General features: G+C 44.7%; 1 protein-coding gene and 2 long non-coding RNA genes across 8 annotated transcripts in view; 2 read left to right on the top strand and 1 right to left on the bottom strand.

The window, feature by feature from the left end:
• Window positions 1-21,069, top strand: part of FHIT (fragile histidine triad diadenosine triphosphatase) — a 1,042,494-nt gene that overhangs the window by 480,197 nt on the left and 541,228 nt on the right. The gene's annotated exons all lie outside the window — the stretch shown is intronic.
• On the top strand, window positions 5,466-8,014 carry LOC310757422. Of its 2 annotated transcripts, none has more exons than XR_014545188.1 (3): window positions 5,466-5,492; window positions 6,127-6,202; window positions 7,807-8,014. It is a non-coding gene; the product is annotated as an uncharacterized lncRNA (long non-coding RNA). The 2 variants fall into 2 exon arrangements; XR_014545189.1 differs by lacking the exon at window positions 5,466-5,492 and adding an exon at window positions 5,816-6,013.
• On the bottom strand, window positions 5,567-6,761 carry LOC310757522. Its single transcript, XR_014545293.1, has 2 exons — window positions 6,539-6,761; window positions 5,567-5,820 (listed from the first exon to the last, which is right to left on the bottom strand). It is a non-coding gene; the product is annotated as an uncharacterized lncRNA (long non-coding RNA).

Here is a 21,069-nt window from a genome sequence, read left to right as displayed (position 1 = left end):
CTCTGTCCCCATTCCTTGTTATTGTTTAGTCGATTAGTCGTGTCCGACTCTTTGTGACCCCATGGACCAGAGCACGCCAGGCACTTACATTGCCTCCCGTAGCTTGGTCAAACTCATGTTGGTAGCTTCAAAAACACTGTCCAACCATCTCATCCTCTGTTGTCCCCTTTGTGCCCTCAATCTTTCCCAACATCAGGGTCTTTTCTAGGGAATCTTCTCTTCTCATGAGGTGGCCAAAGTACTGGAGCCTCAGCTTCACAATCTGTCCTTCCAGTGAGCACTCAGGGCTGATTTCCTTAAGAATGGAGAGGTTTGATCTTCTAGCAGTCCATGGGACTCTCAAGAGCCTCCTCCAGCACCATAATTCAAAAGCATCAATTCTTCGGTGATCAGCCTTCTTTATGGTCCAGCTCTCACTTGTTAAACAGATGCACATACTTTGCTTAAATATCACAAACTACACATCATTCAGATTTCCTATTTATATTACTTCTGTGCAGGGAATTTCCTTTTGTTTGATGTGCTCCCAAGTCAGGGGCATCTCTACCAATGGGATACTGAGGACTGCAGTGTCATTCTGTACATTGAAAACGACATTGGTTTCTCAAAGGAGGATACTGGCATATTAAGTTCAGAAACCCCCCTTTTTTCTTTTTCTTTTTGCAGGTAGCTACTGAGTAAATAGCAGCTGGCTACCTTTCCTCATTGCCAATCACTTTTCAAATAACATTTCATATTCTGTGTGGCGCTCTTAGTCCATCTGCCTGCTCCCACTGGCTTGTGGAAAACTGCCTTTCACCCACTGTGTTAAATCAGCTGGCTCCTGGGGTTACTTCTAAGGTGTTGATTCAGAGCAGCGTGAGCAGCCGGCCTGGACGGAGCTTTTACAAAAGCAGAAATATCTTATCCTGGTGCCCAGGTAAGGTCAACACAGAGGCCACCTTTGATGCTAAAGAAGTAGCTCACTTTAGATTAAACAAAAGGAAGCACTTGGTTCTTTACTGCTGGAGGCAACAAAGATAAGTAGTTGTGAACCAGAGGGTACTGGATGGCGCATAGGAATTCAGTGCCTAGCTTAAAAAACATACCCTTCAACATTTCTCTGATGAAAATAGGGATGTCCTATTCCATTCCCTCTGACATTTCTCCAATTGAAATAGGGAAAAGCGGGATATTCCGGGATAAAATCAGAAACCAGAACGGCTTCTCCAAATCCAGGAATGTCCCTGGAAAATAGGGACACTTGGAGGGTTTGCTTAAAATTGCAGGCCTTGTTATTTTGTGTGCATCTGCTGTTGGTACAAAAGAAACTGAGAAGCAGTTACCATGCGCATTCATGAACACACCCACCTCTACTTTTACATCCACAAAGGTACGGCTGTGCTACTGTTGTGCTTTGGCCTTCCTTAAAAGTAAAAAAAATAGTTCCAAAGAGTTATTACCATTGCTATTATTATGATTAATTTCAAGATTCGCTTCCCGTTTTCTTGCCAGAGCCAGGGATTTGCAGGGTGATTGCAGCAAGGAGGAGAACCACAACAAAAAGGCCGAACCCCTCCCTGAGGCAAGCAGTTTGAGCAACAAAAGACAAGCATCTCGCCCTTTGGTGTACAGCTCTTAGCCTTTGCAGCTGTCTTTCTCTCATCCCTCACTCACGTCCCCTTCTCTCCCTTCAGGGAGCAACTTTTGACCTTTTTAACTGCGCCATGATTGGCCTTTTCTTCTAGGCTTCCCTGGCCTCCTCCAGGGCTATTAGCCTTTAGAATGGTGCTACTCGGGGAGCGCAGAACGGAAAGGTGCCAGAGCAGGGAACAAACAGGAAGGCAGCCCTTCCAACTCTTTTCAGCTACCCAGCTCACTTGCACAAAGATAAAGGGGAGCAGGGAAAGAGAGAATTTTCTGCACAAATAAAAGTCCGCATAAAAAGGTGGTCTGTCGCAAAGCCCTTAGCTTTGTGCTGTCCTGAGAAAGAAGGTTTTCAGTCTAACCAGTGGCGCCAACTTAGGCCCCCAATTGTGGGTGCCCAGACGCGCAACATGACATCATGATGCTACATTGTGTGCATGCGCGTGCGCACACACACATGCTGCTTGGTCTCTGCGTGCCACCACCACCCGCTGCCTTGCCTTTGCTGGTTTTTTGGCGCTGCGGCAGCAGCAACTGGGCCAGGGCCTCTGTCTCCCCCTCATGGCCTCTGTTGGGGCCTGCTGCGGCCGCAGACATGCTTAGGCACCCACAGTGGAAATTTTGTGGGTGCTGAGGCACCCAGCCCCCCCCCCAGAGGTGGCAGCTGTGATTCTAACCACTGGGTTTGAAAGTCGTAGTTATATTATAGACTAAAACTTAAAAGAACAGACAAGGGCCTGGTCTGCACATCATGCTAAGCCAAACCATAGTTTGGTGTGAACACAGTAGCACACAGGCTCTGGGATCATAGCCACTTTGCTCCTCCCTGGTTGTTTTGGCACATCACAGAGCTAAGCCATAAGAGTATCTTTCGAACCCCGGTTCATGGTTTCCTTCTCCCAGGCAAACCATGAGCCATAAACTCTGGGGCAAAGCCCTCCCATCAATGCCCGTCCTATGACACAGTGCCATCAACAGGGTCTTTCAAGAGGGCTTTTGAGGTAAAGAATTACAGCTGCTGAGTTCTACTGCTCCCATCTCCAAACATAGAAACATAAGATCTGCCTTGTATTGAGTTAGGCCATTGGTCCATCTGGCTCAGTAACTTTGCAGGCAGTAACTTTGCAGAAGAAAGTCTGCTTACAAGTAAGAATGGCTGGGTGATCAGCTGGTTGGGGAAGAGAGAGGGTGGGGCTTGGGAAGACAGTTGCGCCAGCTCTCCATCACAGACTGAAGCTTCCTCTTCCCTTGCTTGCCTGTGTGTCGTGACCTGCCCTGACACCCCCAGTTGCTGAAGAGGAGAGGCGTTGGGTGTACAGACTTGTGAGGGAAAGCACCTTCCTGCATCCCACAGAGAGGAGATTTAGTGACACGTGCAAGTTTCTACCTGTGTTGTTAGGCCAGACAATTCTGTGCACAGGGCTCATTTTGTGTGCAAAGCACTGTTCCTCTTTGTTTCCCGTCATCAAAGTTCACCCTTGTCAGCGCAAAATGAGTCCAGAGAGATACCGTAGTTTTTTGTATTGTGAAATTGCTTTTTGATGCTACGTAGGAAGCAATTCATAAATGAAATAACAGTAACAGTAACAGTAACAAGAACAAGAACAAGAACAATAATAGTATTTTATGCTCTGTTATGGTCACATAAGGCGGGGGAGTAATCAATGCAAGGTGACTGATACACACACACACACACACACACACACACACACACACATTCTTGAATTGATTTCTCCAGTTCCTACCTATAATTTACATGGTTTTGTTTTATTTATTTCATTTATTATTGTATTATACTTTTAACTTGCGATTGCAAGCCTCCTTGAGGGGTTCAACCCCAGGTTCAAAAGTGGAATAAGGATGATTTAAAAACAGAACGAAACAAGACAAATGACAGCTTAGGTGCTTCCCTGTGCTCATTCATTTAACACTGAGGATTGTCAGTAATGCGCTCCTAAAACGTAGCCCTTTTCATTAGAAACGTGTCAGTACAGTATTCCATTTTATCTGCCTTTTATAATAATGTTAACCCTTTTGCTAAAAGCAGTGGGTGCTGCTCAGCACATGAGAGATGTTGGCATTGATGGATGTGTCTGTTTTCAGTGGTGCAACAGTGACCTAAAAATTGCCATATGTCGGTTTCCAATTAATGAAGTGTGCAGCCACAATACACACTTGATGCAGTATCAGAAGCATAATGTTTTGTTTATTTGTTAATTGAACTGACTGAAGATGCAATAAAGCAGATTGGCTTGGTTTGAAAAAAAATATCAGGAAATTAAAGTAAGCATCTTACTGAGGCAGGCAACCTAGCAGCACTGGATCTCCATTTATATTCACCAGCCTCCCTGGCGGATCCCAATACTTGACCAGAGATCATGCCTGCTTTTTCAACAAGAGTATTATAGCACTGTAAAGACCAGCACATTTTATTATGGCATGTTGTCAGAGCTGCCCGAGGTCCCAGCTCACAAAGGACCAACGCTGCTTTGTTGTTAAGTACGGAAGTCTTTATTGAAGTTCAGTTTCACTTCCAGAGCTGCAGCGTGCAGCTCTACGTCTCAAACTTCAGACCGCTGAAGCTCCGTCTGAGTCTCCTACCCCCAGACACCAGTTTAAGACTCTAGCCTTACTCCACCTCTTCCTCTGCTCTTTCCGCCTCTGTTTCCACCTGTCCGTCGGGGTCTCGCCCTTTCTAGACTCTTCTGACGCTGAATCCCCTGAGCCTTCCCCCTCCCTCCGGCGGGCTTTAGGAGCTGGTTCCCAATCCGGGTCTCCTGCTGTCCCTCGCGCCTGTACATTTGAACTTGGCGCGTGCGCCCAGCCAGCAACTTTCCTCCTGACCGTTTCACTGCTGCTGTCACTGCTTCCCCCTTCGGGGAGGCTAGCTGCAACTGACCTTCCCTCCGTTCCCCCACTCTCCGATGGAGGCGTGGTCAGCCCTGACTCATCTTCTCTCCCCGCTGGAGGAGACGCTGGTCCTGACACATGTGACTCTTCCCCCCCACTACGCTCTGGTGGGGAAACTGGTCCTGATCCCCCACTGCTGCTTTGGGGTTCCCCGCTGGCTCCTTGTTTCTGGTGCGTCCCCCCTGGGACCCCCCTTGCCCTGACCATCAGCGCCCCCTTCTGGGAATCTTCTGATTCGCTGGAGAAGCTCATGGAATCTCTCGGGTCACTGTCATACTCCCCTACGCTGCCCTCGGATTCTTCCCCTTCGCTCTCCATTTCCTCTCTCCCCTGTGCTCCTGCTCCCGAGCCCCTGACACATGTGTTTCAACAGACTAGAGTCCACGAGTTTAATATCTAAAGAAGAATTCTACGCTCTCACAATATTAATTCTAAAATCTGAAAGTGGACTCTGACCTTTCAGCCACAAGATTGCTGTTGAAAAATTTATTTCTAGCGGAAAACAAAGTTGATCTCTGGATTAGAGAGGTTTCAGAGACATTTACTTTATCTCTGACCCAATGAATGAAACTCTGGCTCAGATTTTAATCTAAGATATAGAGTAATCTCATTCCTTTCCCTCTCTTACCTAGTGGAAATTTTAGCTTTGTGAGGAGTGGGGTACCCACTGGAACTACAATATGTATGTAAAGTGTGTCTGCTTGCTGACCATCCATTCCCCAGTCCACTACAGCTTTATGGCCCTTCATCTTTGGTCTTCTTCATCTGGGAAATGGACCTGTCCACATAGCTGTTCGGGTTTGGTTGCATAATGACATCAGTGAGAACAAGCAAAGCAAACTGCTTCCTGAACTATATTGCCATCCCTCTGAGACAATCAAGGATTCTTCAGTAAACACGATGACATCACAATGCCATGCAGCCCATGCAGCCCATTCAGTTAGGGTCATTTCAAAGTGAGGGCAGTCCTTAACACTTCCAGATGACTGCTTATCATGTTGCTTGTCTGAAATTGCTGCCGTGAAGTTCCTCCAGATATTGAACTTTACTGTATTTCCCAGTATTTTAAAACAATTCCTTCTTGCGCAGTCCCTTTTCCTGCTTGCCATTTCTTTCATGCAACAGTTTGTGATGTTCCCAGAGGCTTGGAAAAAGGAGGCTGGCCAAAATACACCTTTTGCCTCCCTTAGCTGTTAGGTTGCTCGCTCTTCTTTTTGTTCCTTCGTTTTATCTTGTAATTTCTGGGAGATTCCCACTCCATGTCCGCATTTGTGTCCTGTCCACCTGAAAACAGAATAGTTTTAGCCAACCAGGAAGGAATTACGCTCGTATTTGTATCGTTGCTTGACTCTGCCTTTGTAGCTTTTAGATTGCTGATGAAATCATGCAAATCACAATTAATTGCCCCTCCGCAAAAGCACAGAAATTTGCTAAAGGACCATCAGTCAAAAAATCTTAAAGCACATTAAACCATATGGTAATTCCAAGAGAGAGGGAGAGGGGGGAGGAAATACTATTATGGGATTCTGTAAAGGCTGGCAATGCTTTGAAATGAAAACTCTGTATGTTTTGCCTCTTTTATTTATGCAGCAGAAGACAGTTTGAAGTTCTGCTAGGGCTGGAACATGGTAGTGAATATTTCAGCTCTGTTTCTGCAATTGATTTTGTGAGTAATTTTCAAATATTAATAAACTTAGTTAATACACTTCATAAAATTTACAGCATATGTGCAGTATGCGGAGACTTGCTGACCTAATGGAGAAACAAATTCCGATCCCAACTTTTAAAGTAATGCAGTTCTTTTACTGCTCTCTGTTAGGTCTGGCAGCTTCTAGAGACTTTAATTCTTTCAGCGTTTTCTACCTCTGATAGTTCTCCAGTAACAGACATTAACATGATGGAAAATAGGACGAACTTTGTATAATTTATGGCACTGTAGTGAAGAAGAGTTTTTAGTTTGGAAAAAATATTTCATATGAAGGATAATGCATCCTCTACCCACCCCAGCAGCTTGTCCTCATATCAGTGTCATGCCATTCTCTTTCAAACTATTATCAAAACCCCAGCTTTAAGAGTTAAGAGTTCTTTCATGACATCACATTTGCTCAGTGTCACCTTGGATCTCTCTGCTATGAAAAACCACCAGCATTTTGTGCAAATTTCTCCTAATACGCGCATTCTTTGTGCAATTTTGCTTAATGTACACTTTTTGCTAAGCAATTTCCTCAGTTCATTTTTGTGTGTTATTTTCATGAATATATGCATTTTAATGCCTTTTACTCTGGTGCGTGCAATTTTGTATGCATTGCTTGACTGGTGGTGGGCACTGAAAAATTCAGAAAATTGCAGATTTCAAAGTACGGCTGTGTTCCAGTTCATGTACTGTTTTGAACAGTGCAAATTGGGTGAGTTTGCTTTTAAATGCAAACAGAATCGAATTTCTCCCCCATCCCTAGTTAAGATAAATTAAACGTATTTTAGAAGGTAAATCCATTGACGTGAGTCCAGAGTTTCAGGGATATACAGTGGTACCTTGGGTTAAGTACTTAATTCGTTCCAGAGGTCCGTTCTTAACCTGAAACTGTTCTTAACCTGAAGCACCACTTTAGCTAATAGGGCCTCCTGCTGCTGCCGTGCCACCGGAGCATGATTTCTGTTCTCATCCTGAAGCAAATTTCTTAACCTGAAGCACTATTTCTGGGTTAGCGGAGTCTGTAACCTGAAGCGTATGTAACCTGAAGCGTATGTAACCCGAGGTACCACTGTACTACATAAGTATAGGGTATTAAACAGCATGCTTAGTACTAGTTGTACCTCTTAAAAAGACCCAGCAGGGAATTCCCCTGTCTTCCTATGGCCACATTGTGCGTGGGAAGGGGTTAACCTTTCCCACCTTTGTCACACATACCTCAGAAATCCCCTACCCTGATGCTTTGTCCACACCCTGAAATCTTCCTCAGCTGGAGTAGAGAAACACATGTTCACTTTCAGCACAAATAGGTAGATCAGGATTGACTGTGGGGAAAAAAATAAATAAATGCAACAATAATGGTTTATCTTTGTTTTGTAAATGGTGTCTCTTGGTGGTTTCCTGCCCTATGGTACTGGGTGCTTAGCCTACAATAGAGAGAGGAGCTGTTATCTATCGTGCTGGGATAGATAAGCAGCTAATCTTCCAGCAGCCAAAAACCAAAACCACACTGAAAATTTGTTTGTATTGGAATTACTTGAAGTTCAATTACAGCAGTAAGTTGTTTTTCTCCCCCTCAGGTTTCAGCTCTGAACCAAGAGGTGCATTTATTCCACAGTGCAATGTCCATAGGGTACCATTAGTTCAGGTTAAGAGGGAACAAGGAAGACTTATTTGAGAAGATAAAATTGGATGTGACCTTGCAATTCCAAACAGGAAAGCTCTAAAATATTCAGGTAATTGGAAGTTTGGATAAACAAAAGAGAGGATTCCATACAGTGACAGAGATGAAGCTGTCATAATCTTCAAAGCCATATCAGTCAGAGGAATTTGGCACTCTCCAGGTGCCCGGCTTTGATTCCTTGACCTCCCCGTCAGCGACTCCCGGCAAGACAAGGCGAGGTCTCTATCGGCCGATCCTCCTCACGAACGTGAGAAGAACACAACCATCCCTCCTCCCTCACTCCCTGCCATCCCCAGGGAGGGGAAAGAGACAGACAGAAATGTCTTTACATGCCTTTATTTCTGTCTTTCCAGCAGTGCAGAAAAGAACATGTCTGCACTCCTCAGCAGCCACAGCAGAGAGAGAAAAACTCCACCCATGTACTTCTGGTACAGGGTCATGTGACACTCTGAGCTAACATCCGGTGCTCAGAGCACAGAATAGACTGTCCTTTGTTCCCACGGTACAGTCCCATAACATCAACATCCTGTTTGGCTTTCCAGCCACCTGGAGCACTCAGCAGCATTGCTCCTTTTTCGTAACAGAAGCATATAGGGTGAAAATGGGCAAAGTCTGCTGGTTGGAGTTTGTTTAATGGAAATTCCATGGTAGATCCTTCCGTTCAAAGCATTGATTTAGGGTTGATAAGCAAATAACCATTGCGTGGCAAGTTCCCGCCTCCTCCCATGGAAATAAAGACACGGGACACAAGAATTCGAGTTAATGGATCAAATTAGGCCACAACCTTATTGATTACAGGAATTGAGTGGTATTGGCTTAGGCATTGGTCCTAACCGGCTTCAGCGTGCATGCTTGAAGACCAGTGAGGGTTAACCACCAGTGGGAGGAGTCCTGCTGAGGCACGTCAACTAGGATCTCCCCCCGGGGTCACTGCGTGGGGGCGTGCCGTGGGCCCACACCTCCATAGGCTTAGGACAAGGCCACTCCCCCCAGAATCCTTTACTGGACCACCCTTTTCTTTGGGGGAAGTGATGGTGCTCTTCCCCCCCTTCATCTGCATAACAATAGAACTGTACCCCCACCAATGCCTAACCGCCAATACCGTGGAGTTGTGACGGTTTCCTACGAGGTAGGCGAAAACCAAATGGCTGGTGCCAATCTGCCAGTTGGAAAAATTCCTACCAGGCCCCTTGACGGCAACCGACCGAAGTCCATAGCAACGTCAGGGAACCTACCTAACAGGTGGGAGGGGAGGGAAAACCAGGTCAGCTGTGATGCGGGAAAGAGGGAGACCCTCGGCCGTGCCAGACCTAAGTAGGCGAGGCCACGCCCCCCGAGCCAGCCGATTGGCTGGCTAGGGGAATGACGCGTCCGAGGATTCCCTGCTATTGCATGGGCTGGAGCCAGCCCCTGCGAGTGTGGGAAGGGGCATGAAGCCCGCAACCCCACCTCCTCCTTATCTCAGAAGTGGCTTTAAAGCAGTGTACAGTCATTCCTTGGGATAAATACGTTTTAGGTTGAGCGCTTTCGGGTTGCGCTTTGTGGCGACCCGGAAGTAACGGAGCACGTTACTTCCAGGTTTTGCTGCTTGCACATGTGCAGACGGTCAAATTGACGTCACACGCATGCGTGGAAGAAGCAAAACGCGACCTGCTCATGCACTGTCGCGTCTTACGTTCTGTTCGGGATGCGAACGGGGCTCTGGAATGGATCCCGTTCGCATCCGGAGGTACCACTGTAGTTGGTTTACTTGCAGTTTGGTAGCCATTTTTTTTTAAAAAAAATATTATATTGGAGTTTCGAGACTAGAGGTGTGGTGGTGGTGATGACGACAACAACAACAACAACAAATATATTTCTATCCTGCCTTTCTTGATACAAATCCTCCCTAGGCAATGTACAAATTCCAATGCATTTTTTTTTAAGGCACACAATGGAAAAAAATAAAACAAGTAGCAACAGTGATGGAGGAGGCATCCAGATAGGGACCATGGTTTAAACCAGGGGTGGAGAACCCATGATGTTTCAAATATTGTTGGAGATCAGCCCAACCAACATGGCCGATGCTCAGGGCTGATGAAAGTTGTAGTCCAACATGTGGAGGCACACCAGTCAGGCTGCATCTGGCTTCCCTGGGGTCAGTGCTGCCCCTTCCTCCTCAGCCACGGCTCCCTTTCTAGTACTTGTGCTGCTCAACTCACCTCCTCCTTTGCCTCATTGTGGCTTCCTCTTTGACTCTGTGTATTGCGGGTTGTTTTTTGGCAACCTTTTGCTTTTGTTTTGTTTTTTCTAAAGAAGAACTTTATCATAAGAAACAAGCAATACTCCCAAAATAACATATCCAGCATACGCACATCTAAATGGAATATCCATGTATCACAATGGTTGATAACATCAAATTCTGAGTGCGGAAGAGTAGTTGTAGTTTTAAATTGCACCTCCCCCCCATTTCTCTGACATTTAGGCCATCTTCAGGACTATCCTTAAAAAGTAGCTTCTCGCCACTTCTGACACCAAATTGTCAGAGAAATATCGGGGCATAGAATGGCCAACAGAACCCAAACAAGAATAGCCAGCCAGACAGGACATCTTTTTTCAAAAGCATTGCAGTGCGGTAAGACCCAAGACCCCAAGTGAGGGAGTGACCCACACCAAGTCTTTCAAACAGCAGTATTTAGACACTTTTCAAGCAAAGAGGAAGCAAAAGGGTAGTTATATCCACATATGGCAATGCCTCCTTTTAATCACGAAGGATAGCCTTTTTCTTATCTTTCCCTCCCTACTGCTTCCCCCATAGTTATAGCAATAGCTCCTGCTTTTCTCAAGGTTCTCTTACAAACACAACATTCACATTCCTGACCTGGCCACAGTGATCCATGCGACGGTCACCTCCAGGCTTAACTACTGTAATTCGCTCTACGCGGGGCTGCCCTTCAAGCTGTCCCCGAAACTCCAGCGGGTGCAGAATGCAGCAGCGAGGCTCCTCACGGGGTCTCCGCCATGGGAGCATATTCACCCAGTGCTTTTCCAGCTGCACTGGCTCCCGGTGGAGTACAGGGTCAGATTTAAGGTGCTGGTTTTGACCTTTAAAGCCCTTCACGGCCTAGGACCCTCGTACCTATGGGACCGCTTCTCCCGGTATGCCCCACGGAGAGCCTCAAGGTCCATAAATAGCAACACCCTAGTGGTCCCGAGCCCTAAGGAAGTTAGATTAGCTTCAACCAGAGCCAGGGCCTTTTCAACACTGGCTCCAGCCTGGTGGAACACTCTGCCTCATGAGACCAGGGCCCTGCAGGATCTGATTTCTTTCCGCAGGGCCTGTAAGACAGAGTTGTTCCGCCTGGTCTTTGGCTTGGAGCCAGTTTGATTCCCTCCCCCTCTTTCTTTTTCCTTTCTCCTCCTGTGATGAGGCTGCATTTTAATATTTTAATGTTTCATTATTTTAATTGTTGTATTTTAATCTTGTTTTTAAGTTGTATTCATTCAACTTGTTTTTATTATTGCTTGTTAGCCGTCCTGAGCCCGGCCTTGGCTGGGGAGGGCGGGGTATAAATAAAAATTATTATTATTATTATTATTATTATTATTATTATTATTCCAACCTTCACTTGCTCAGCCCTCCTCTCACGCACTTCAGCTTTTATCCTGTGATTTCTCTAACTGTATCTCCCAGCTCCGGTCTGCTGTTACGAATCTGAATGAACCGCTTATGAGTCCCATATCTATGTACATACCTGACTGGGACTTGTTTCTCACCATCTCCCCAATTAACAAAATGGGTGAGGGAATCACTCCAAGAGGTTGAAAACCAAATCTCTTGCCTTTGGGTTTCTTGGTCTTTTGAGTGCCTTTAAGGTTACACGTTTGTCTCTCCATTATTGCCATGTCTCAGAGTTTGGTGTACCAGTTCTGGATAGTCATTCCAGAAGAATCCCACCCACACAGTGCTGTGTGATAATCAAATGTGGTACCACAAGCAAAAAAACCCTAATCCAGTCCTTAGAAGGTGCTTCTGCATTATCAAAAGAAAAACAAGGTGGCAGAAAAGGGGGCCTAGTTTTTGTATGTATGCTTGCTCTCTTAACCCACTTCCACTGCAAATATGGTTAAGAAGGCTACAGTGAGGACTTTTGGGTGTCACCTGGTTGCAAAGTTTCTAACCAATGGAGGGAGAAAGGTTTCCAAGCAAAGGAAGGAGGCTAAATGCTTTGTGACTGTGGGATGGGGATCCTCTGGTCTCTTTACTTTGCAGTGGTAGCGGCAGCAGACCACTCAGAGCCTGTCTTTTGGTCTCCAGAAGTCAAGGGGCAAAAGGGGCTTTTGTGTGTGAATGGATGGATGGTGTTAGTGGGAGGATGCATGTGTGAAACAGAATGAATAGATGAATAGGGTGCAAGCTTGTAGGTATGAGTGAGTGACTGGTGTGTGTGTTTGGAAAACGAATGGATGGATGGGTGATGAATGGTTGGGGTATCTGAGTGTGTCTGAGTGTATGTGAATTTGTGTGCGAGTGTGTGTGGATGGAGTATGAGTGAGTGGGAGAGTGTGGAATGATAACAATATTGGGGAAAAAAGAGTGGAGTATAGCTCTGGTCCTGCCCATTACAGATCTACTCCTCCAGACAGATTATGGCCAAAGGAATGTGACCATCATAAGATTCTCCACTATAATTGTGATTGACTCCCCATGCTCTCTTCCCTCTCCCACTGCCATTTATTAAAAAAAAAATATTTAATGAGCAAGGGCTAATGGTGTGATTACTATTATGTCTGGTTTGACCCTACGTGGTGGAAAAATTTATGGGAATGTGTGGTACCTCCCAAAAAAATTTCACTGGTCCTATTGAAACTCTTGGAGTGCTTCTCCCCCCTCAAAATTTCCCAGACATTTTGGTATAAGCAAAATCCAGGAGCAAACCAAGCTGTGTGTACATGAGTCCTCCCTCTCTTGCCTCCAAGTAATGTTGCTGAATATTGAATTCCCCCTGCCCCCGTATCTCAAAATTCCTTAGATGTGTTTTACTTGAGGAGTTTAGCTTCAGGCTCAGGAGTAAATAAGGTAGTGGATACTAAGAGACATCAAACAACGCTGAAAAACTGTGCATTAAAAAGCAATAGCCTGCCGCGAAAGAGGCCCAAGTTCAAATGCAAACTTGTTTCAACAAGAAGGGAGAGGTCTGAGTAGATTGCAGAGGTGAGACCTACTCCTTCCCTCATCCCCTCCCACTTCCCTACCGCTTTCCCTGAAGGTCTGAGAATTGAGTCCTTCAGGGAACATTCTTGCCATCTAATTTATGTAATAGCCTCAGTATCAAGTACACTGAGCGGGGTTTCTTTCCTCCCTCCCTCCCCTGAAGTGTACTGAATTTGATCTCTCAGCTGGAAGAGAAAAGGCAGAGATGAAGGCAAACTAAGGGCATAAGAGGAGCCTGCTGGATCGAGCCAACGGCTCTTTGAGTCCAGCATCTTGTTGTCACAGGGGCCACCCTGTGGAAAACTCACAAGCAGGACCCGAGCATGAGAGCACCCTCTTCTCCTGTGCACTCAGAAACATGATTGCCTCTGACAGTGGAGGCAGAGCATAGCCATCATGGCTAGCAGCCATTTGTGGCATTCGTATGGAGCCCCCGGTCATCTCATGGGCTATTGACCCATACACCACTAATCCACTGCCATCAACCAGGTCCTCTTTGGTAAATCACTTAGTCTCAGTTCTTAAGTTAACAATGAAGATTGTAGTTTATTGCAAACACAAATAAACTTTGAATGCATTCGAAACGCTGTTACCCTTTACCCTCTTAGTCTTATTTTATTCTGTCTCTAACTCTTCTACCTCCCCTCACACAAGAACCAACTGCGCTGTCTCTCTATTTCCATCTGTTTGCCAACTGTTTTCCCAACTGCCTTTTCCCAACCAACCAACCAACTAACTAAACCTCGGGTTAAGCCCTTTTATAAACAAGTAGGCTCCGCCTCTGGCTTTTCTATTGGTCTACCTATTAACTCTTCTTCTCCCCCCGTACAGACATTTTCCAACAAACGGGCAAACCCCACACCATTGATACAGCCTTATCCTCCATGAATTTCTTCAATCCAATTTCAAAGCCATCCAGCTAGATATGGGGAGGTGGGTAGCTCTGGTTTTCAACTTAACAGTCTGTTCTGCATTGAGAGCAGAACTGTGTCTTTGTTACTTCTCAGGTTTGAAAATAAACCAGATAACGGGGAGAGGAATGTACTTCAACTATGTTTCACAGTGCTTCCTCCTTCAGAAGGTTTCTTCTGAGACGGCACCCCAGTTGTTTACAGCGTCATCATCCCATTGCAGATAATTGTTCTGTTCCGTTAGAAGTAGCTAACTCTTGCGTTCTTTTCCATGCCTTTAGAAAATCTTATTTGCAAAACTGATGAACAGTTTGGCAAGCTTTATGAAACTAAGAGGAGCATTTGGAGACAACTGCATATTCTAGACCTTGATCTAGAGTCCAGAGGATGGACCAGAGGATGGGGCTTTGACTAAGGATGTTCCAGGCTTACACAATGCCAATTTTAAAAAAATATATATGAGAGCCCCTCTTCCAAAAGTCAAAATATTCAAGGCAGGAGTGGGGAACTTTTGTCCCTCCAGAAGTTGCTGAACTGCGACTCCCATGATCCTTAGCCATTGGTCATGCTTGCTGAGACTGACAGGAGTGTTGTAGTTCCCCACACCTGATTTAAGTGAACATCGGTTGCTCCCTTTAAAGCAGACACCTCTGGTTTTCTTTTGGTTTAAACGCCCGATGTTCCTTTTTTTAGCACTTACAATTGTACTGTGCTCCAGGTTTTTCATCAGCACTGTGGTAGCTCGTGTTCTCTGGAGAGTCCTCTGTCAGAGTGCATTCCGTCTGAAGACGCGTAGAGGTATTTTTGTTCCCTTTTCACGCTGCAAACTTGCACAGCAATGTTTGACGTGAAGGAGCTTCTGGGGCCGTGACTCTGAGGAATCTATGGTGGGCAATAACTCCTGAAAATATTGCCATGTGATTTTGTGCAGCCAGTCGGTTGCTGTACAACAACAACAACAACAACAACAACAGCAACAACAACCTACTATTTTTACCCCACCTATCTTGCTGGGCTTCCCCAGCCACTCTGGGCAGCTTCCAGCAAAATATTAAAATACAGTAATTCATCAAATATTAAAAGCTTCCCTAAACAGGGATGCCTTCAGATGTCTTCAATGTCCACAATATTGGAAATATTGTGATGGTATGAGCTGCTGTTGAACCACTACTTTCATTCACTGCCGGATCTCACACGATAATCCCAAGCTGACGTAGGCAAACAGATTTGAGAGTCCCAGAATCACTGTACATGAGGCTCAACTTTCTCAACTGAAGAAGAAGAAGAAGAAACAAATGAAAACTTGTTCCATCTGTAAACTTGTCAGGAATCTTAGGGCACAAAGGAAATGAAGAAAATAGCTTCCCTCAGTAACAACAAGAACAACAACAACAACAAATACGTATTTTAGAGGGGTGTATGTGTGTGTATGTGTGGTTATATAGTTCTGAAGTTGTGAATAAACCCCATGGGAATTGTGAAAAATGCTCCGTAGATTTCTGCTTTGTTTTTCTGGGCGATGTTTAACAGAGACCTTGTGAAAGGAGACAAACATGTAAATGAAGTCAACTTTTCAGACCTCTGGGATCCTTCACAGCATGAGATACTCTTAACAGATAATTAGCTGGGGCCGTTAATCAAGTTTAACAGGTGTTGAGTAATGAACCGAGACAGGGCATCTGCTGTGACCGGCCTCTCTTTCTTCCTCTAATCTGGTTAGGGAAACCGAAAGCCAATTGGAGCTCAAACTGCTTTGAAATCTGAGCCAACATTGTATTTTCCTGATGCATCCATCACTCTTGTGATCATTGAAGGATGGTGACATTCACAACAGGAGTACATAAGCAACCTGCCCAAAGTGCTAATGAATACATATTCTGCAAGTATTGAGCCTCATATACATAACCGTTTTTTGACAGTAAGCATAGTACCACGGCCTACCGCTGGTGGTTTTTAAGTTCCTGACAAGGGGTATTTATGGGATTATGCGGCACAGTGTGGGTGTAAATGTCTCTGATGCTGGGAACAGTGTATCCGACCTCAAAGGTAGCCATATGCCGGAGGTGGAAAACAGGGCCAGCTCCAAGTTCGAAGGAGCCCTCCTACTAAGTAGTAGCTGTGCTCTAAGCTTTCCTGTGCAACTTCATTTCAATCCCTCCCAATTTCCCAGAGTGATGCTACATTGGGTGCATTGTAGGAAATTAAGGTGGCGGCCACATCCAGCCACCTGATGCTTCTCAAGACACAGGGACCGTTTTTTTTAAGGACCCTTCTGCGGCATTGGGACCCCAGCTGCTACTGCCCAAGCAAGGCAGGTGCTGTTGTCGGCACTGATGGAGAACATTCTTATAACACTTTCTGAGAGCATACATATTTATTTATACCCTGCCTTTCCCCCCTGACAGAAATCAAGGCAGCTTACGGATAAAAATAAGAAGCACTAAAACATACTGTAGAAAAAACAACAACCACACCACCATTAAAAACAATCAAACATGGATAGAATTAAAACTCCACGCAGATAAAAAAATCTATTAAAACCATACCAATAACTGCAATAAAAACAGCACAGCACCAGGTTTTAGCTTGGACCTAAAACCATGTGGGGTTTTATAGGTCATAACCGGCACTTTGATTTGTGCCTGGAAAAAGACCGGTAGCCAGCGGAGCTGTTGTAAAAAGGGAGTCATATGCTCCCTATACCCAGACCCCCTCAATAATATGGCTGCAGCTCTTTGTTGTTGCTTTTTTAAAAAAAATAATATTTATTACTTTTCCAAAAATTTAGACACTACAAAAAAATAAACAATACAATACAATACAAAAACACTAAATAACACTAACACATTAAACTAACAAAACAAAACAAAAACAGTTTAAAACACATCAAACAATTTCAATATCTTGTCTTTCATTCACTTATTTCAACGACCTCCTCACACCTCCCTTTTTGTATTCCACTTCTATTAATTGTTTCAGCAATTCCTTTCCATCTTCCTCTGTTTTCTATCCTATAATTATCGTAACATATTCTAACCTTATTTTTTCCTTTAGTACTCTATTAATCTATTTATACTTAATTCCTTATAACATTTCTACTAAAGCCATATAACTTCATTCCAACGTTTTTCTAACATTCATTAATTTTACAGTATTTCTGCAAATAGTCTTTAAACTTTTTCCAGTTTTCTTCCACTGACTCTTCTCCCTGGTCTCGGATTCTGCCAGTCATTTCCGCCAGTTCCATATAGTCCATCAACTTCATCTGCCATTCTTCCCGGGTGGGTAAATCTTGTGTCTTCCAATACTTCGCGATGAGTATTCTTGCTGCTGTTGTTGCATACATAAAAAAAGTTCTATCCTTCTTTGGCACCAAATGGCCAACCATGCCCAGGAGAAAGGCCTCTTTGAGCTGGTTGATGTTTCTGAGCACTTTTCAAAGGCAGCCTGCATGTAGGATCCATTACAATCATCCAAATGGAATCTAACTAAGGTGTGTGCCACAGTGACGGGAAGAATTCAGGCTTTGGAAAGTTTGTTGACAGAAATGTGATTTTGATTTTTCATATTTGCAGTCTCCCCCCCCCCCTTCCTTCTTATTTGGGGTTTTTACTGGTAGATACTGCTGTGCCAAAAAAATGCAAAGAAATTGTGACATACTCAGGTGTCCTTTTCTTAGCCCTCTCTGTGCCCTGGCACCCACTGGCAGTCACTGAGTAGACCTGGGCATCTAAATGCCCCATAGTGGTATTAAAACCACGGTTGAATAGCCAAATGGCTAGTTAGCTGCCACCATCTACTGAACAGAGAGCAGTAGGACTCAACTGTAGGTTGGCTAGGAGGCCCAAGGCAAGGAAGTGGGATGAGATAATCCAGGTTGTACAGAATACTCCTGGATCGTGGGTAGGCAAACTAAGGCCCGGGGGCCGGATCCAGCCCAATCACCTTATAAATCTGGCCTGCAGACGGTCCGGGAATCAGCATGTTTTTACATGAGTAGAATGTGTCCTTTTTATTTAAAATGCATCTCTGGGTTATTTGTAGGGCCTGCCTGGTGTTTTTACATGAGTAGAATGTGTGCTTTTCTTTAAAATGCATCTCTGGGTTATTTGTGGGGCATAGAAATTTGTTCATTTTTTCCCTTCAGAATATAGTCCGGCCCCCCGCAAGGTCTGAGGGACAGTGGACTGGCCCCCTGCTGAAAACGTTTGCTGACCCCTGCCTTGGATCAAACAGCACAAGCTGTACGTCAAACAAAACATTTTGTGTACTGTTAATAAAATGCACAGAATTGTAGGAAAATAAACAGTAAAATGTTGCGGCTAGTTCCCACTTACTAATATAGGCCAGTACCTTCTGTTATATGCTACAGATCTAGATGAGACTAAAATCTGCAACAGTCTTTTCTTTTTTCTTCCTGGAAGATGACCAGCATAGATTTCAGGTAGCTTCCGCAGCTAACTCCACCTGAAGACTCAGAGCGCAGGGCTTGGCTAAACCTTTGTAGCTCTTTGCCTGTGAAACTGACACAGTGGCCATCACAGCATCAGGATGTTGGGCGGTAGTGAAACAAGGGTCACAAAGGTCAACCTTGGTTGCTCATTTAGGAAGGGAGAGTAAGGGATTCAGGAAGACCGCTAAGGTCTCGGGGTACAACAGAAAGTCAACTTAAACATTTTATGCATTTTCTACACTTTATCCCTAACCTTTTCAATGCTCTGTGACCATGACCTATCTAGGTGTACTTACAAACTAGACTAGACCATTATAACCACTAGTGGAAGAATAAGGGCAGATGTACATGTACATATGGGATCTGTTCATTGGAAAGAAGGTATACACATACAGTTTTATCAACACACCTCCATAAATTTCAGTGAAGGCTGATACTCTCCAAATAAGTGAGTTTTTGTTTTTTTTAGAAGCAGAAGAAAAGAGAAAAAAATTAAATGCTGGGCATTATCTACCCAAAGTTACGTACAATTAACCCATATGAAAAATCCGTAGGACTGAAGAGAGTTTTAAGGATTGAAATTATTCCTTGAACTTATGTATGCCATCTCTAGCTGTTGTTTTCTGATTTGTCTGTATTAAGACTTCAGGGATGCAGAGGTGTACAGGGCTAAAATCCAGTGCAAGTAAGCAGTAACTTGTGATTCTGACTGAGCTAAAGCAATGTCTAAGTGCACACCGCCTCCAGAATTCTCTGGCCAAGTAATCAAGGTCTGTTGATTCAAGACTAGCTTTGAATTGGCAGCCTGTGAAACCCAAATTGTCTGTATTCCATAACAATGCAAATGAGCCTTCAGAATTTCCTTGGGTATGTTTTTGCTGGATGTTTGCATGTTTCACATATTTTATTAGCACAGAGATAAATAGTCCAGTAGTTTTCTCTCGTAAACTCAGTGGATGCTCAGTTTGCAAAGTATAAGGTAAACAGTATAAGCAATGTGCGTTGTCTTGCCTATGCAGGGAACCATTATCTTCTGATAGAAACAAATATCTCCTGCTAGGAAGCATTGGTGTCATGCACCGAGTGCATTGTAGCAACACAATCTGTGATGGACCATTACAGTGGTACCTCGGGTTAAGTACTTAATTCGTTCTGGAGGTCCGTCCTGAATCTGAAACTGTTCTTAACCTGAAGCACCACTTTAGCTAATGAGGCCTCCTGCTGCCGCCGCGCTGCCGAAGCACGATTTCTGTTCTCATCCTGAAGCAAAGTTATTAACCTGAAGCATTATTTCTGGGTTAATGGAGTCTGTAACCTGAAGCGTATGTAACCCGAGGTACCACTGTATTACTGTTGGACCATTGTGAAACAGGAGAGGGACCAGGAAAAGAGAGAAACTTTTGATTATACGGATAAAAAAAATAAAGACTACAAATCCACATCCTTACTACACTAAAATTTATTTTTGGTATCTACATGTGGATCACAGCTTGCACAAAGACAAGAATGACATTGACGTGGGGTTATCCAGATGCAAATTGTACTACGCTAGAGCAGGGGTGGCCAACCTGGGCATCTCCAGATATTGTTTTGTTGTTGTTGTTGTTTAGTCGTTTAGTCGTGTCCGACTCTTCGTGACCCCATGGACCAGAGCACGCCAGGCACTTCTGTCTTCTACTGCCTCCTGCAGTTTGGTCAAACTCATGCTGGTAGCTTTGAGAACACTGTCCAACCATCTCATCCTCTGTTGTCCCCTTCTCCTTGTGCCCTCCATCTTTCCCAGATATTGTTAAGACTCATCAAATCTGTAGATTACACCAAGCTGGAAGGGGTAGCTAATGCCACAGAAGACAGAATCGGGATTCAAGATGACCTTAACAGATTGGATAACTGGGCCCAAACTAACAGAATGAACTTCAATAGGGACAAATTTAAAGTTCTACATTTAGGCAGGAAGAACCAGTTGCAGTAAAGTAAGATGGGGGGACATCTGGTTTGCCAGTAGTACAGAAAAGGATCTAGTAGACCACAAGCTTAACATGAGTCCACAGTGTGATGCAGCAGCCAAAAAACTACTGCTATTCTAGGCTGCATTAACAGAAGTCTAGTGTCCCAATCAAGGCAAGTAATAGTCCCACTCTATTCTGCCTTGGTCAGACCACACCTGGAATACTGTACCCAGTTCTGAGCGCTGCTTTCCTTTTGGGAGAAGACACGGCAAAGTAGGTGTTGAGCAGTTCTGCATTTCTCCATGCAGAGGACCTACTACAGTAGAACCTCGACTTACCACCACCCCTACTTGCGAACAATCCAACTCGCGACCGCGGCAAACCCGGAAGTAAATACTGGGCTTGCCGCAATTCGTGCATGCACAGCAGTGGCTTCTGCCGACTGCACATGCGCAGAAGCGGCTGCCGCCACCTGCACATGCGCAGAAAGGCGCTGCCACCAAATGCGCATGCGCAGAATGGCGCTTCTCCCAGTGACCCGGATTGACTCACGAACAGACCTCTGGAACAGATTCCATACATGAGTAGAGGTTCCATTGTACTTCCTTGTTCTTCCACTTGAATCAAAGACAGATGAAGAAACGTTAAAAAA

Source organism: Podarcis filfolensis (genome assembly GCF_964270895.1).
Source record: "Podarcis filfolensis genome assembly, chromosome: 2".
In the NCBI taxonomy this organism is placed as follows: domain Eukaryota; kingdom Metazoa; phylum Chordata; class Lepidosauria; order Squamata; family Lacertidae; genus Podarcis; species Podarcis filfolensis.
Note: the sequence above shows the minus strand (reverse complement) of the source record. Positions and strands in the feature narration are given on the sequence as shown.